General features: G+C 42.8%; 1 pseudogene; it reads right to left on the bottom strand.

The window, feature by feature from the left end:
- Nucleotides 1–4,420: 4,420 nt before the first annotated feature.
- The window catches only part of LOC135543718 (V-set and immunoglobulin domain-containing protein 10-like 2), a 136,828-nt pseudogene continuing 124,556 nt past the window's right edge, over nucleotides 4,421–16,692 (bottom strand).

Raw genomic sequence — 16,692 nt, 5'->3', positions numbered from 1 at the left:
TGATCCACGGACAACTCACTTTCAAAACACTGCAAAAATCGCAGGGTTCTCCAGCCGCGGTTCAACATCGTTGTCAGGCTGCATATACTGCCCTGATTCGGGCTACTGTCTCTCAGTCGAAACCTGGCTAGATTGCATAGCATTCGTCCATTCCATAGTACCGGACTTAAGTGCATGTACAGACTTGAAATGTTGGTCTAGCCGCACGATATTCTGCTTGGAACAAAGCCCACAGTCGCATCTTTGTCTGCTGCTCATAGCTTCGCTCTCCTGCCTTCCTCCGTGTCTCTTTGTTTGCTCCACCAAACAACCTAACCCTAACCCGTACATTACCTGCAATTGTGCAAATCACTGCATTCGACCCTGTGTAGATCACTCAATTCTTAATAACAGACTTAAAACTCAGGATTCTGTAAAAGCCTACCCCAATGAGGATATGTGTTTACTTTTAGCTACCTGTGCCAACCGGAAGTGCCATAATGTGGGTAAAAGGGGCTGTTTCGAAGGGTTGAAAAAGTCAGATCTTTCCAAAACTTCATATGTGTGATTAGACAACCGTCATGAACTGTAAATCAGTCATTCATCCCATCAGATTTCCAAGAAAAACTCACACACACACACACACAGCAAGGATGGAGTGAAACCGTGTGGGGCTTAGAGACAGACAGAGCCTGCAATAGTTACCTTTGTTTGAACTATCAAAGAACCGTTAGACCTAGAACTCTGAAACTTTAGAAACCATGTTATAGAGCTCAAGTCAATAGTGCACGGTGAGTTATGTGGATCTAGAAGGTTCTCAGACCGAGAAACTGCCTTGTACATTTGCAATAATTTCAATTCATTTGGATCATTACGAAAATGATGACATTTAGAAAAGTCGCAGAGTCGCAATACAGGTGCATTAAAACCACCTCGGCCCATAGAGATGGACCCCAAAGTTTCTGTCCGATAGCTCATTTAAGGACCCTGTAGCAACGCCCGGAAAAAGTGGATTTTCAGCACTAATTAAGGTCGCTGCTCGGGTTCCGACCGACCGAGCCAAAACTTGGTATTCGAGGTTGCCTCAGCTAGGCCTACACATGTCAGAACTGGACCCGCAGCTAGATAGTACCTACGTGTTATATGTTTTTATTATGGTTTAACTTGCATCGACGAGCAATCCCGAATCCGGGAGCGTAATTATAGCCTCAAGCTCATTACCATAAAGCAACGTTAACTATTCATGAAAATCGCAAATTAAATTAAATAAATATATTGGCCCACAAGCTTAGCCTTTTGTTAACAACACTGTCATCTCAGATTTTCAAAAAATGCTTTTCAACCATAGCTACACAAGCATTTGTGTAAGAGTATTGATAGCTAGCATAGCATTAAGCCTAGCATTCTGCAGGCAACATTCACAAAAACAAGAAAAGCATTCAAATAAAATCATTTACCTTTGAAGAACTTCAGATGTTTTCAATGAGGACTCTCAGTTAGATAGCGAATGTTCAGTTTTTCCAAAAATATTATTTGTGTAGGAGAAATCGCTCCGTTTTGTTCATCACATTTGGCTAAGAAAACCCCCCGATAATTCAGTCATTACAACGCAAACTTTTTTCCAAATGAACTCCATAATATCGACAGAAACATGGCAAACGTTGTTTAGAATCAATCTTCAAGGTGTTTTTCACATATCTATCGATGATAAATCATTCGTGGCAGTTGACTTTCTCTTCTGAACCAAATGGTAACGTGCATGCAGCTGGAGATTACGCAATCATTTTGACGGAGGACACCAGGCGGACACCTGGTAAATGTAGTCTCTTATGGTCAATCTTCCAATGATATGCTTACAAATACGTCACAATGCTGCAGACACCTTGGGGAAACGACAGAAAGTGTAGGCTCCTTCCTGGCGCATTCACAGCCATATAAGGAGACATTGGAACACAGTGCATTCAAAATCTGGGGCATTTCCTGTTTGAAATTTCATCTTGGTTTCGCCTGTAGCATTAGTTCTGGGGCACTCACAGATAATATCTTTGTAGTTTTGGAAACGTCAGAGTGTTTTCTTTCCAAAGCTGTCAATTATATGCATAGTCGAGCATCTTTTTGTGACAAAATATCTTGTTTAAAATGGGAACGTTTTTCATCCAAAAATGAAATACTGCCCCAGAGTTTCAAGAGGTTAAACAGAAGGCGCTGTGAATTCTGGGCCTGCTCTGAAATATGTGATAGTTGGCATCTAAACGAGTTGGAAAAAGTGGGTGTGGTGTCAGCTTGTATCAGTTTGGTGTCAGAATGGTATCTAATTAACTGATGGACAGTGACTTGCTGGCTGACTTTTGTCCATTTGTAATATGTTTAAACAGCGAAGTACCATCACCAAAATCACATTCTGAAATCAACACCAACGAGTGATGGAGAGGAACCAGTTTTTTTGAGCATGTCAAATTCGTGATGGTAAATACCCATTGAAACATATTGCAAATGGACAGCCGTGCGCCTGGTGATTGGAACTGGTTCCCAGGATAACATTTTTTTATAATGGTTTTAAATGCCTTTAGGGGTGTGCAAGGGGTCCATGGTTGGGTAGGGAGCACCCCCCATCCGAGCCCATCCAATAGGGGGTGCCCCTAGTCATTTTGGACATTTTTCAAAAACAGTAAAAAAACGACAGTCCCACTTCTCTCATGTCACCATCGAGCGATTGAGAGGAACCACTAGCACTGCCCGGCCATCCTGAGTTCATCGGGCCAGTCAATTTTGCATTTCTGCAGAATTTATGACCATGTCAAATTCCCTCACTTTCATTGCACCACGGGGTGTGTTCGGAGAAAACTTGCTTGCGTTAGACGCCTTGGTCCGTATTTCAAGACGGGTCGAGTGCGTTGCCGACATCGCCACTGACCCCTGGAGTCCAGTTTACGTGAGCCGATCCCCGTCCTGGTGACGCAATGAGGTTGGATGCGCACTGAGGACAGTCCGACCCGGTTGACAATTGCGCCGGGGGCAAGGGGCCCCGTGCCCCCCCCGCAGGGGGACATGACGCAGCGGGTACTAAGTCCTCGGTCCTGGGAAGCAGCGAGTATGGAGTAGGGGCACTGTAAAGCTCACGGCTGAAACCGGTAGCCACCTTCGCCCCCAAGCCCTTCCAAGCCGGTCGCAGCACACCACCGACGGAGGAAATGTGTTTTCTTCAGTAATATCAACCAATCACAGATAACACTACACACTAGAGTCTACTTCAAACCAACATACACACACGGGTTACTTGATTAAAACAGTTACCACCCTAAACATACATTTAAGGGAATAATAAAGTCACAAATCATGCGGTTCTACAGGATATCATCTTGCAAGCAAGACCTGGATTATGCAATAAATACACTATTCAATGCACTTAGACAAAGAGGGCACTCAAAACGATTCTTGAGAACTATTAAAAACAGCACATTGGCTGCCCTCCTCCCATTCATCCAACACTCACAGACAACACAAAATCATCCAACTCTCCTAAACTTAACCCCAATCCTACCCCTAACCGTAACCTCTCCCCAAACCCCACTCCTAACCTTTACCATTACCCTAACCAGGGTTTTAATCCTACCCCTAACCTCAACCCTAACCTTAACCATCACCCTAACTAGGGTTCTCATCCTAACCTAACCCCTATCTCTCTCCTCCACCCTAATCCTGACTCCCCTATGGGGAGAGATCTACACCAACCACTAAGCCGCAACACTTCCTCTGTCTCTTCTCGTTCTCAATATTCAATAAGCAGACAATTATCATTCCCCTAGTAACCACATTTTCACATAGGATCAGATCCCTACATCAATCAATCAAACACAACTTCTCTACAGCTCAGCACACTTACATAAAACTCAAACCAACTAATGTCTCTCGGTATAGATCTGTCTGTCTGTCTGTCTGTCTGTCTGTCTGTCTGTCTGTCTGTCTGTCTGTCTGTCTGTCTGTCTGTCTGTCTCGTGTTGGTGTGTAACCCTTATTGTGTATCAAATAAAATAAGTTGTGATAAGAACTGTACTTTATTTCAACCTGGAAGGCAGAACAGACAGGTGCTTAGGCTGCATTCACACCATCTCCTATATTTGTAAATACCAGCATATGACTTGGAAAAATACACTTGCATGCCCTTCCAACTGGTAATTACTAGTGGGAAACTCGTCTATCATCTCTGAGCTTTGACTTCTCCGACATGCTGAACTATGACATCACATACTAAGGAAATTACCTTGATAACAGCATTTTTGGAAGTTAAATGCAACAAGGGACGTGCGCAGATGAGTTGATGAGCGAGGTGAGGTAAGGGAGAAGGTCTCCGGAAATGGTCTGGAGAAGAGAGGAGGGGATAGGGTCAAGCGGGCAGGTTGTTGGGCGGCCGGCCGTCACAAGAAGCGAGATCATTATTTATGCAAAATAATCTATTAGTATGGTATTTGAACACTATAATGTTTTTGAGCATGACAGCTGTACTTTTAATACAAATTGTATTTAGAGAGTTTCCACTTGTTATGAACGCAGCATTATCCAGTATGTATAAATGTGTGTGTGATCTTCAGCCCGTTGCCATGATGGTGATGGTGACGTTGACAGGTTTGTTGTCCTCAGTAGTTAGAGGAGGGGAGACGGGGGAGGCAGTCCTAGGAGAGGACATGGACGTGACCTAGAGAAGAGAAGACTAATTTATCACCATAGAACTGATTGGATTTTTTAACATGTTAAAGATCCAGTATATAACTTTTTCATATAGAAATGTTAGTTATAGATCTGTCATTCTCATTGTAAGCAATTTGAAGAAGAGGTAGATCTGTTCTATGTGCTCTATATGAAATTTTGGTTTTGTCTTAGTTTGTGTTTAATACATCAGCATCAAACACAATATTTTAGGTTATTGAAAAGATATTTCACAGCGGTTTGGGTATACAATGATATGCTCTGGATTAGAGCATCTGCTAAATGACTACAATGTAAATATTCTACACTTGTTTTGTTCTGTCTCAAACTGAAATTAGACAAACATTATAGAATTGTGGCAACCACAGAGCAATTGCAACATATTACTACTTTAATGACATGGGCCTGGGGGGAGATTACATCTCATTATGTTAATGAGACATTAGGGTACCTGGGCTAGGGGAGGGGCAATGTTCTGTAGCTCCTCCCTCCCCGTCAACTCCTCCCATCACCTCATCATCAGGGAGGTTGATGTTCTCCCTGGACCAGCTGTGCTGCCTACACACACATACACACACAAACACACACATACACATTTTATATATACACACATATTATATATATTATACACACATTCTACATACGCATGTTTTACACATGGCCTGTTTGACTCCATACTCACATTCCAAAGAGCATGTCATGGAGTCCTGTTTAGAGACAGGAGAGTTAAAGGTCAGATATTAAACTGTTGTTGTATCCTGATAACTCCTGGTCAGGGTCAAACTGGGCAGTTTTATTTCAATCTCTTCATTCAAAGACTCAATCATGGACACTCTTACAGACAGTTGTGGCTGCTTTGCGTTTTGTATTGTTGTCTCTACCTACTTACCCTTTGTGCTGTTGTCTGTGCCCAGTAATGTTTGTACCATGTTTTGTGCTGCTACCATGTTGTGATGCTACCATGTTGTTGTTATGTTTTGTTGCTACCGTGCTGTGTTGTCATGTGTTGCTGCCTTGCTATGTGGTTGTCTTATGTCTCTCTTTATGTAGTATTGTGTTGTCTCTCTTGTTGTGATGTGTGTTTTGTCCTATATTTATATTTTATTTATTTATTTTTAATCCCAGACCCCGTCCCCGCAGGAGGCTTTTTGCCTTTTGGTAGGCCGTCTTTGTAAATAGTAATTTGTTCTTAACTGACTTGCAAAATCTGAATCCCTACAAATCATCTGGGCTAGACAATCTGGACCTTCTCTTTCTAAAATGATCTGCCAAAATTGTTGCAACCCAATCTCCACTACTAGCCTATTCAACCTCTCTGAGAGCCCCAAAGATAAGAAAACTGCCACGGTCACCCCCCTCTTCAAAGGGGGAGACACTCTAGACACAAACTGTTATAGACCTATATCGATCCTGCCCTGTCTTTCTTAAATCGTTGAAAGCCAAGTTAACCTAACAGCTGACTGACCATTTTGAATCCCACCGTACCTTCTCCACTATGCAATCTGGTTTCCGAGATGGTCATGGGTGCACCTCAGCCACGTTCAAGGTCGTAAATGCTATCATAACCGCCATCGATAAAAGACGGTACTGTGTAGCTCTATTCATCGACCTGGCCAAGACTTTCGACTCTGTCAATCACCGCATTCTTATCGGCAGACTCAATAGCCTTGGCTTTTCAAATGACTGCCTCGCCTTGTTCACCAACTACTTCTCAGATCGAGTTCAGTGTATCAAATCGGAGGGCCTGTTGTCCGGATCTCTGGCAGTCTCTATGTGGGTGCCACGGGGTTAAATTCTCGGGATGAGTTTTTTCTCTGTATATCAATGATGTTGTTCTTGCTGCTGGTGGTTCTCTGATCCACCTCTACGCAGACAACACCATTCGGTATACATCTGGCCCTTCTTTGGACACTGTGTAAACAAACCTCCAAACAAGCTTCAATGCCATACAACACTCCTTCCGTGGCCTCCAACTGCTTTTAAATGCTAGTAAAACAAAATGCATGCTCTTCAACCGATTGCTGTGCGCACCTTCCCGTTCGACTAGCATCACTACTCTGGATGGTTCTGACTTAGAATATGTGGACAAATCAAATCAAATTGTATTTGTCACATACACATTGTTAGCAGATGTTAATGCGAGTGTAGCGAAATGCTTGTGCTTCTAGTTCCGACAATGCAGTAATAACCAAAGAGTATTTTAACCTAACAATTCCACAACAACTATCTTATACCCGCAAGTGTAAAGGGATGAAGAATATGTACATAAAATTATATGAATGAGTTATGTTACAGAATGGCATAGGCAAGATGCAGTGGATGGTATAGAGTACAGTATATACATATGAGATGAGTAATGTAGGGCATGTAAACATTATATTAAGTGGCATTGTTTAATAACCTCTTGAAACTCTGGGGGCGCAATTTCATTTTTGGATGAAAAACGTTCCCGTTTTAAACAAGATATTTTGTCACAAAAAGATGCTCGACTATGCATATAATTGATAGCTTTGGAAAGAAAACACTCTGAATTTTCCAGAACTGCAAAGATATTGTCTGTGGGTGCCCTAGAACGGGAGCTACAGGCAAAACCAAGATGAAACTGCAACCAGGAAATGAGTTGGATTTTTGAGGCTCCGTTTTCCATTGTCTCCTTATATGGCTGTGAAAGCGAGAGGAATGAGCCTGCCCTTTCTGTCGTTTCCCCAAGGTGTCTGCATCATTGTGACGTGTTTGTAGGCATATCATTGGAAGATTGACCATAAGAGACTACATTTTCCAGGTGTCCGCCCGGTGTCCTCCGTCGAAATATTTCAGCTGCTGGTATTTTTCCATGCGATTCTGAGGGGAAAGCAGGCTTCCACGAACGATATATCAATGAAGAGATATGTGAAAAAACACCTTGAGGATTGATTCTAAACAACGTTTGCCATGTTTCGGTCGATATTATGGAGTTAATACGGAAAAAGTTTGACGTTTTGGTGACTGAATTTTCGGTTAGTTTCGGTAGCCAAATGTGATGTACAAAACGGAGCGATTTCTCCTACACAAAGATTCTTTCAGGAAAAACTGAACATTTGCTATGTAACTGAGAGTCTCCTCATTGAAAACATCCGAAGCTCTTCAAAGGTAAATGATTTTATTTATTTGGTTATCTGGTTTTTGTGAAAATGTTGCGTGCTAAATGCTACTCAAAATGCTAAGCTAGCTTTGCATACTCTTACACAAATTAGTGAATTGCTATGGTTCAAAAGCATATTTTGAAAATCTGAGATGACATTGTTGTTAAGAAAAGGCTAAGCTTGAGAGCAGGCGCATTATTTTCATTTTATTTGCGATTTTCAGAAATCGTTAACGTTGCGTTATGCTAATGAGCCTGAGGCTTTATTCACGATCCCGGATCCGGGATGGGGAGTATCAAGAGTTAAAGTGCCTAGTGATACATTTTTACATCAATTTTTACATTATTAAAGTGGCTGGAGTTGAGTCACTCAATGCTAGGTGTGGCTGTTTAACAGTCTGATGGTGTTACGGATACAAGTATCCTGTGTGGGTAACGATATTGCTGGAGGAAAGGTAGTACCCGTATTGGAAGTATTGGATAAAAGTGACCACTCTTTCTCTAATGAGCTGGCACAGAGTTATCCACATATGTTCCCTGTTTGTGCTGTCACTCGTGCTCAGGCACGACAAGAGGGTGACGTGATAGATTTGTCGAACACAGTTCTGTTCAAAAAGGTTGATCAAGAGGATGGGTTGTGTGATACATCTGGGAAGCTGATCACCTCTGACAAACAGCCCAGGAAAGAATCAAAGAATGTTGAACTTATTGCTAATGCAATACAGTTACCAGTCACTTGTGAGCAGCTGATTGCTAACCAAAAGGTTGACAACAAGCTTGCTAAATCTTTTTCTAGTGTTGTCTCATTGGAAGATGTAAAGAAGAAGAACGTGGCTTACTTCATTGATGGTAATCTCCTCATGCGTAAATGGAAATCCCATGTTGACGTGGGTGGAGATTGGAATGCTGTTTACCAAATAGTGATTCCTACAGCCTTTCGACAAAATATGTTATCCCTTGCTCATGATCACCTGGTCTGGTCATTTAGGAATCACAGAGAATTATGATCGGATCCTTCGACATTTCTTTTGGCCGGGTTTAAAACAAGATGTGGCTCAGTTCTGTAGGACATGCCACACATGTCAGATAACAGGAAAACCCAATCAGGTTATTCCTCCCGCTCCTCTTTGTCCCATACCTGTCATAGGTGAACCATTCGAACATGTGGTGGTTGATTGTGTTGGACCGTTACCGAAGAGAAAATACAGCCCCGAATAGTGAGTAAAGCCTTAATAAAATTCTTCACGACATTCGGGTTACCTAAGGTGGTACAAAGTGATCAAGGTACCAATTTCCTATCCAAGCTCTTCATGCAGGTGTTACAATCCTTATCAATTACGCACCGTGTGTCAAGCACCTATCACCCAGAGTCTCAGGGTGCGCTTGAACGTTGGCATCAGACACTGAAGTCTATGCTACGTAAATATTGTTTGGAATCTGAGAAAGATTGGGATGAGGGAGTTCCTCTAGTTTTGTTTGCTGCTCGTGAAACTGTGCAGGAGTCCCTAAGTTTCAGCCCGGCTAAACTAGTGTTTGGTTACACAGTGAGAGGACCAATGAAAGTCCTTAAAGAACAGTTCTTGTCCCAAGAGTTGTGTACAGGAGATGAGAATGTGTTGGACTACGTTAGTCGCTTACGTGAGTGCCTACACCAAGCTTGTGCTCTCGCAAAGGAAGCTCTGTCTTCCTCACAGAGGAGCATGAAAAGACACTATGATAAAGAGGCTGTTTCTCGTCCACTACAGCCAGGCGACCAAGTACTGGTGTTATTACCTGTTCCAGGATCTTCACTGTCAGCTCATTTCTCTGGTCCTTATTTAATTGAAAATAAAATAAGTGAAACTGACAATGTGCTTCAAACTCCTGATAGACAACGCCAATCTCGTGTGTGCCACATTAACATGTTGAAAGCATACCACACCCATCACACAGTTAGATAATTCAAAAACAGAGGAAGGTACTGCTGTCTCCTCTGCTACTACTGCTATGATAGTGGACTGTCATATTGATGGATTGGAGTTGCGCAATACTCAGCAGCAGTGTGTTAGATTGCTCAATTCAGAAATGTTGCTGTCTATCCAATCCGGTCTGGTTCATTTAACGGAAGGACAGGCCAACGATATTATGAGGCTACTACACAGTGTTCCATGTCTCTTTAATGATGTTCCTACTCGCACAAACGTGTTGGAACATGACATTAATGTTGGAAATGCTACACCTATCAAGCAACACCCATATCGTATCAACGCTTCCAAGAGGAAGATAATGAGGGATGAGGTGATATATTTGTTGGAGAATGACCTGGCTAAGCCAAGTTCAAGCCCTTGGAGTTCTTGTTGCATTCTGGTTCCTAAACCTGATGGTACGTCCAGGTTATGTACGGATTGTCGAAAGGTAAATTCTGTTACAATGCCAGATTCGTACCCGTTACCCAGACTGGACGACTGTATCGACACTATTGGTGCTGCTATGTATGTAACTAAGTTGGACCTCTTAAAAGGTTACTGGCAGGTTCCGTTAACTTCACGTGCTTCTGAGATTTCTGCCTTTGTGACCCCAGACAACTTCCTACAGTACTCAGTCATGGCTTTTGGGATGCGAAATGCACCAGCCACTTTCCAACGACTGGTTATTAACTCTGTATTAGCTGGCGTTCCTAATTGTTGTGCATACCTCGATGACCTAGAAATGTATTTGTCTGAGCGGTCAGATCATGTTGACTCTCTAAGGGTAGTATGTGAACGTTTGGCAGCTGTTTCTCTAACATTGAACTTGGCAAAGTGCGAGTTTGGGAAGGCTACTGTTACCTATCTCGGTAAAGAGGTCGGCCATCGACAGGTGCGCCCTGTTGATGCCATATCTTGGCTATAACTGCATTCCCCGCACCTACCACCAGGCGAGAGCTTCACCGCTTATTAGGGATGGTTGGCTACTACCGTAGTTTCTGTAAAAATGTCTCTGCGGTAGTTGCTCCCATTGACCGATTTGCTCAGTCCAGCTAGATCATTTGTGTGGTCCCCTGATTGTTAGATAGCTTTTGAATCTGCTAATACCCCTGTACTCGCTGCTCCGGATTTTGAACAACCATTCAAACTTGAGGTAGATGCTAATGCCAGAGGTGCTGGTGCTGTTGTACTGCAGCAGGACAAGAGTGGAGTGGATCATCCCGTTTGTTATTTTTCACGTAAATTTAATAAATGTCAAACAATCTATGCCACAATAGAACAAGAAGCTCTTGCTTTGTTGTTGGCTCTGCAATACTTTGAGGTATATATTGGTTCCAGTGCCCTACCAGTGATTGTATATACTGACCACAACCCCTTAGTGTTTCTCCACCGGATGTACAACCAGAACCAGCGCCTTATGTGTTGGGCGCTTATTGTACAGAATTAAAATTTGGAGATTCGCCACAAAAAGGGATCCGATAATGTGTTGGCAGATGCTTTATCTCATGTTTAAAAGAAAAATTATGATTTTGATGTTTTGTAAATACTGTGGTCGCAATCCCTAGGGTTGCTCTTTTTAAGGGTGGGAGTGTTACGGATATAAGTATCCTGTGTGTATCCTGTGTGTGTATTTATTTTCTCTCCTTCTCCCATCACAGGTGAAAATCATCACTCCCCAATCAGTCAACAATCAATCAACAATCAGAAGACACACCTCCTCCTTTTTCCTACCCAATCACAGTTCCTTTCCCTTGGTTTAAAAACACCGTCAGTTGTTTGCTCTGGAGCTCAATCCCTCTGTAAATGCCATATGTTTGTAGAGCTCTCTCATATGTTTGTAGAGCTATCTAACCCTGTCCTACTATGTCTCTATCTCATGCTCTTTATGTATTGAGCTCTCTTTTGTTTGAGTACCTCCATACCTCCATATCACTTTGTCCTCACCTGTGAGTATTGTTTTTGGTTATGGTGTTTGAGTGTTTGTTTGATGGTGGGAAAAGGGGGAACCAAGACAAGTCGCCCATGGGCATACACTACCCGTAGGTAAACTTTGTTAAAAACACTAGTTAGAACTGGGCGGACCACCCACTCTATTTATGGTTAGTTAGTTAGCTGTTGTTGAAATAGGCTAGACTAGCTTAGGGGTGTTTTTGAATATTTATTATTTCTTTCCTTGGGTCCAGCTCAGCCCCTTTTCCTGCCCCCCCCCCCCCCCCCCCCCCATTACCGTGTGTTTTCTAATAAACCATGTGTTTGACGGTAATTTAGTTGTCTGTGGTTATTTTGTTCTCACTTTTTCACTATTATAATTTGCATGAGTTATGTTACGGGTCTAGTTACCATCTACCCTAGACTGTCGGGCCAAAAGAGATTCGTAACAGATGGCCTTGAGATTGAAGCTGTTTTTCAGTCTCTCGGTCCCTGCTTTGATGCACCTGTACTGACCTCGCCTTCTGGATGATAGCGGGATGAACAGGCAGTGGCTCGCTCGGGTGGATGTCCTTGATGATCTTTATGGCCTTCCTGTGACATTGGGTGGTGTAGGTGTCCTGGAGGGCAGGTAGTTTGCGCTGCTGCGCCTTCTTCACCACGCTGTCTGTGTGGGTGGACCAATTCAGAATGCAGCCTCAGGATATTCCAGTTTACATAGAGTCAAATAAAGTTTGTTCAGGGCCGTCGAGAATTCTCTTGGTAGATAATGCGGTCAACATTTAATTGTGAGGAATTCTAAGTCAGGTGAACAGAAGGACTTATTACACCACGTCTCGTAAATCATAAGGCATACCCCCCGCCCCTCTTCTTACCAGAAAGATGCATGTTTCTGTCGGCGCGATGCGTGAAGAAACCAGCTGGCTGTACTGACTCCGATAGAACGTTAAAGAACGTTACAGTTTCTGTCTCTCTGGAATGCTACCCTTGCTCGGATTTCATCAACCTTGTTGTCAAGAGACTGGACATTGGCGAGTAGTATGCTCGGGAGCGGTGCGCGATGGGCCCGTCTCCGGAGCCTGACCAGAAGACTGTGCCGTCTGCCCCTTTTACGGCGACATTGTTTTGGTTCTCCGACTGGGATCCGATCCATTGTCCTGGGTGATGGGCAAAACAGAGGATCCACATCGGGAAAGTCTTATTCCTGATCGTAAGGATAGTGAGTTGACGTTGCTCTTATATTCAGTAGTTCCTCCCGACTGTATGTAATAAAACCGAAGATTACCTGGGGTACCAATTTAAGAAATAACATGTAAAAAAACAAAATACTGCATAGTTGCGAAGCGAGGCAGCCATCTCTGTCGGCGCCGGAAGTAGTGATAGTAGTGAACTACAAATACCTAGGTGTCTGGATAGACTGTAAACTCTCCTTCCAGACTCACATTAAGCATCTCTAATCCAAAATTAAATATTGCTTCCTATTTCGCAACAAAGCCTCCTTCACTCATACTGCTGGCAAACAGACCCTCGTAAAACTTACTATCCTACGATTAATTTACAAAATGGCCTCCAACACTCACCAAAGCCCCCATCACCAAAGCCCCATATACCACCCACCACTGCAACCTGTATGTTCTCGTTGGCTTGCCTTCACTACATATTCGTCACCAAACCCACTGGCTTCAGGTCATCTATAAGTCTATGCTCGGTAAAGCCCCGCCTTATCTCAACTCACTGGTCACCATAGCAACACCCACCCGTAGCACATGCTCCAACAGGTATATTTCACTGGTCATCCCCAAAGCCAACACTTCCTTTGGCCGTCTTTCCTTCCAGGTCTCTGCTGCTAATGACTGGAACGAGTTGCAAAAATCACTGAAGCTGGAGTCTTATATCTCTCTCTCCAATCTTAAGCATCAGCTGTCAGAGCAGCTTCCCAATCACTGTACCTGTACACAGCCAATCTTTAAATAGCATACCTAACTACCTCATACCTATATTGTTGTTTATCTTTTTTCTCTTTTGCACCCCAGTATCTCTACTTGCACATCATCATCTGCACATCTATCACTCCAGTGTTAATGCTAAATTGTAATTATTTTGTCTCTATGGCCTATTTATTGCCATACCAACCTAATCTTCTACATTTGCTCATCCTGCTAGTTGGGATCAGGGTCAGGATGCTACTTAGGGTCAGGGTCACCATGCTATTTAGGGTCAGGGTAAGCATGCTAGTTGGGTCTACACCAGAGGTTAGTTACTTCCACCCCTGATTAGAGTTAGTGTTTACATTAACTTGATGGTTAGAGTTTACATTAACTTAATGGTTAGGTTAGAGTTTGCATTACCTGGATGGTTCGGGTTACAGTTTCCATTAATTGGATGGTTAGGGTTAGAGTTTACATTAACTTAATGGTTAGGTTAAAGTTTGCATTAACTGGATGGTTACAGTTAGAGTGTACATTAACTTTGTAGCGGTATTTCTTAGAGAGGGGTAAAGAAAGATTTTGTTTGGGCGCCAGGCAGGTATTAACCATGCTGAAAGGAAAAGAGTACAATAGAGAGAGTGCCACTACCAGACCCACACACATCAGCAGAAGAGACTGCCTAGAGTGTAGCCTGTTTACCAGATAGCCAGTGGAGAGAAAAGAGAATACACACCATATAAAACCCACATCACAGCACAGGGGTAACCCCAACAAGAATACCTCATACAATAATACTAATACTAATAATGGCAGAGCAATTAAACAGCAACTTCATACAAGAACGAACCCAGTCATCAACAGAGGATTTGCATTAATCTGTATTATTTTCTAGTGGATGAGTGCAGAGGGTATGAATGTGGGGGGTGTTCATCGACACAACAAAGGCCTTAAAAATGTCCAGTCTTCTCGGCCACATGTCATTAGTACACCTCACCTCAATACAGTTCACATAACAATACACAACTTGCAAGCAACCTCCCTTTTAACTAAAATGTCCATCAAAATACTTCTGGCAGGGCAATAATAGTCCAGCTCTAATGAACGTCAATGGGAAGTGCATTTGAAAAAAAGAGAGTCTGTTGCAGGGTAAAGCATTTCAATACATTTTACATTACATACATTACAAAGCACTGGAACGAGAGGGAAGAGAAAGCGAAAGAAAAAGAGAAATCTTAGCTGTGGTCTTCAGGCCTGCCGGTGTACGATCTGACTGTCCGATGGTTTGTTGGTTTGTATGTTAAAGCTTCGCAACAATGTTGCTACTAATCCATGCAATCCAAACTGCGCCAGCCAAGAGCCCCTCCCCAAAGAGCTGAACGAGCTCTCTTTATTTCCTCCTTCCTTACTGCTCATGCGCTCTTAAAGATTTCACCACAACTTAATGGTGAGGTTAGAGTTTACATTAACTGGATGGTTAGGGTTAGAGTGTACATTAACGTAATGGTTAGAGTTTACATTAACTGGATGGTTAGAGTTTATATTACCTGGATGGTTAGAGCTTATATTAACTGGATGGTTAGAGTTTCCATTAACTGGATGGTTAGAGTTTCCATTAACTGGATAGTTAGAGTTTCCATTAACTGGATGGTTAGGTTAGAGTTTGCATTAACTGGATGGTTAGGGTTAGAGTGTACATTAACGTAATGGTTAGGTTATAGTTTACATTAACTGGATGGTTAGAGTTAGAGTTTACATTATAATTGAACTGTGTGTAGTGTTTTTGTGTGTAGTGCATGAGTATATAATGTGTGTGTGTGTAGGTGCGGGAACGTACTGGGGTTGTTGTTGCAGGTGCGGAATATGTACATGAACAGCAGAACAGTTGCTATGGTCGTGATGAGCATCCCTCCAATGGCAGCTCCAATCACAGCAGGGTACGCACTGAAGGGAGGGTCCGCTGCAAAATACTCACAGTTTACACACACACACACACACACACACACACACACACACACACACACACACACACACACACACACACACACACACACACACACACACACACACACACACAGTCAAAAATGTATACCCTCTACCATTTACCACGAGCCTGAAATTTATAGGTAATTTCCGATTGAGCCGACATCTGCATCTTTTAAGTGAATGTGATCTTCGCAAAATACCTCTTACAATCTGCATTGTCAGCAATATAGTGACTTGCACAATAGCACAGCTAAGATTAATTATTTTTGGCACCTGAGTGGCGCAGCAGTGTAAGGCACTGCATCTCAGTGCAAGAGGGGTCACCGCTGTCCCTGGTTCGAATCCAGGCTGCATCACATCTGGTCGTGAATGGAGTCTCATAGGGTGGCACACAATTGGTCCGGGGTAGACTGTCATTGTAAATAATAATTTGTTCTTAACTGACTTGCCTAGTTAAATAAAGGTTTAAATAAAACAAGCTATGTTTTGTGGCAAAATAAGTGATATGTCGTCAACATTGGGTTGTGGTGCACCATGTCCGTACAGTACATACACATTAACTTGCTAATGTCGGCTAGCACCTTAGTGAATCAGTGATGCTAACATTCAGAACTAATCTCTAACAGAATAGACAGAGCTAATAGGTTCAGAACTAATTTCTAACAGAACAGACATAGCTAACGGGTTCAGAACTAATCTCTAGCAGAATAGACAAAGCTACAACCCTTCTATTTTAGTTTACCCTGCGCACACAACCCATGTGGAATTCCTGGTCTCTGGAAGCGTTTGAAGCTGGCGATCTGTGGTAAGAACGCATAGTTTATCTGAGCCTATGCTGCCCTTCAGTCATTTGACTTTTTGGCCCTGAGGAGACATGGGATCACCCCAGAGAGCACTGTTACTTCAGCTGCTCTTCCTTCATCTGACTACTATTTCTCATAATCCGAGAGCATCTGGTCATCGCTAGCTGGCACAGAGCTACTCATATCTCTTTAGTGGAGATTTTCTCTGTTCTCCTTCTTTCACCTGTCCATCTCCTCATTTGAATTCTAAGATGTCACTTGTTCACTCAAACTTAATATTATTGTCATCTATCGCCCAC

The sequence above is a fragment of the Oncorhynchus masou genome, chromosome 8 (assembly GCF_036934945.1).
Source record: "Oncorhynchus masou masou isolate Uvic2021 chromosome 8, UVic_Omas_1.1, whole genome shotgun sequence".
Lineage (NCBI taxonomy): Eukaryota > Metazoa > Chordata > Actinopteri > Salmoniformes > Salmonidae > Oncorhynchus > Oncorhynchus masou.
Note: the sequence above shows the minus strand (reverse complement) of the source record. Positions and strands in the feature narration are given on the sequence as shown.